This window comes from Stomoxys calcitrans, chromosome 2 (genome assembly GCF_963082655.1).
Source record: "Stomoxys calcitrans chromosome 2, idStoCalc2.1, whole genome shotgun sequence".
Lineage (NCBI taxonomy): Eukaryota > Metazoa > Arthropoda > Insecta > Diptera > Muscidae > Stomoxys > Stomoxys calcitrans.
The window spans coordinates 10,873,531-10,875,812 of NC_081553.1; the positions used below are offsets into that span (position 1 = coordinate 10,873,531).

The following is a 2,282-nucleotide window of genomic DNA, read 5'->3' on the forward strand; positions in this document are numbered from 1 at the left end:
GAAGTCAAAATCACAGATCGGTTTATATGGCAGCTATATCAAGTTATAGACCGATTTGAACCATTCTTAATATAGTTGTTGGAAGTCATAATAAAACACCACATGCGAAATTTCAGCTAAATCGGATAATAATTGCTCCCTGTAGAGGCTCAAGAAGTCAAGACCCCAGATCGGTTTATATGGCAGCTATATCAGGTTATGAACCGATTTGAACCACACTCAGCACAGTTGTTGGAAGTCATAATAAAACATCTGCATGCATGCAAACATGCAAAATTTCAGCCAAATCGGATAAGAATTGTGCCCTCTAGCGGCTCAAAAAGTCAAGATTCCAGATCCGTTTATATGGCAGCTATATCAAAACGTGGACCGATATAGCCCATTTACAATCCCAACCGACCTACACTAATAAGAAGTATTTAAGCAAAATTTGAAGCGGCTAACTTTACTCCTTCGAAAGTTAGCGTGCTTTCGACAGACAGACGGACAAAGGGACATGGCTAATTCGACTTAAAATGTCATGACGATATATATTTTATGGGGTCTTAGACGAATATTTCGACGAGTTACAAACAGAATGATGAAATTAGTATACCCCCATCAGACCCTTTATAGGCAGATCGGTCTATATGGCAGCTATATCTAAATATAATCCGATCTGAACCATACTTAGGTCAGATGTCGAAAGGCTTAAACTAATCCACTGTTTCAAATTTTAGCGAAATCGGTTAAAAAATAGAGCTTTTATTGGCTTCAGACTCTTAACCGGCATATCGGTTTATATGCGCGAGAAGGGGATATCAAATATGCAGAAATAGACTAGACGAGCTACTACAAAACGTGACCAATATCATCAGGCAAGAAGTGAACTTCAGAAACCAATTTTCTGAAGAAAACCAGACTCTTTCATGTATGAATACAAAAAAGCTAACTTAAATCCCTGGGGTGAGAAGCATACCAGATTGTATGGCTAAGCTGAATGGAAGGAAATCACTGCAATTAATATGTAAAAACATTGTTTCATGCTGGAACAAGTGGAAGTGGACATAAATCAAAGAAAATGTTAACTGTCAAAAAAGGGCCGGGACCATGTGACGACATAAGAAAATAACCGAATTTTATTTTGAAAATTATCTGCCATTTTAAAAGAAAGGTCTCCCCCCTTGGATCTCTCTATTACACCCATGTAAGTTTAATTCATCGCCAATGTTGAATGGCACTTCAACTTTATTTAAATTCAGATTGATTAAGTTAAAATTTTTGACACCACTCAGAAGTCGCACTATCCGTTTAATCGAGCGATCATCGAAGAAACATTGCCACCAAAAACTCAAGCCTTGCAGACCCAAAAAGAATGGCAAAGTTCAAAACCTCACGCTACAGATAGTGCGATATACCTCCTCATCGCAGGTGTGTGATTTTTCATTTTGCAATGAAAGTAATTGAAGACTGACTACAGAAATGATCCTGTGAAGTATAGTCTTAAATTTTCAGCGCTATAACACAGAGTTATCTATACTTGGTTCTTTGATTGCAATGGGATTAACAAGCAAAACATGAGCACAATAGCAACCAAAAAATATACAACGAATGGTAAAATAACAAACAATGAAAATACGACAGTTTTCTCTTCGAAAACTCTTCAAAAGGCCTTTTGTGGGTTTTTAAACAAAAACATACATACATACATCCCATGCCGTGTGTGTATGTACCTACAGCTGTGCTACGTATTTAGCAACAGAGGCAGCACTACTGTGTGTCGTTTCTGTTGCTATGAGTTATTCATAACATACATTAGGGTGTAAAGAAGCATATGCTTAAAATATGGGTATAAAATTTTAATTACGATAAGGTAACATATCATTTATTAAAACCATCTACCATATTGAAAGGGAAAAATCATGGTATAATGAAAAACATTTGGAAACATGTATTGCACGCGTTGAATCATGTAAAATTTACACAAAGTTTTGATTTGATTTAAAACTATAAAAATGTATTTGATGAATAAGGGAAATTTATACAGAAATTTATGGATGTCTGTGTCCATTTGACAAACCAACATACATATCTCCAAGATGCAAAATTTACACGAGAGCGAAAAACACATAATATATCGTACGAAATTGTTAGTGTATAACCTAAAACAACTACGAAGGGTTAATAATACGTGTGTTTTATGTGGATTTTTTGGCTTAGTTTGTGTGGGGAAAAATGCTATCCCTAATTACATAGCTAAGCAGCTAAACTTATCGCTGCTTACTATCGCCGTTTATTGAACT

General features: G+C 35.8%; 1 non-coding gene across 1 annotated transcript; it reads right to left on the reverse strand.

Annotated features, from left to right (window-relative positions):
- Positions 1 to 1,265: 1,265 nt before the first annotated feature.
- Positions 1,266 to 1,484, reverse strand: LOC131995390 (small nucleolar RNA U3). The gene has a single exon (XR_009397454.1). It is a non-coding gene; the product is annotated as a small nucleolar RNA U3 (small nucleolar RNA).
- Positions 1,485 to 2,282: the final 798 nt, after the last annotated feature.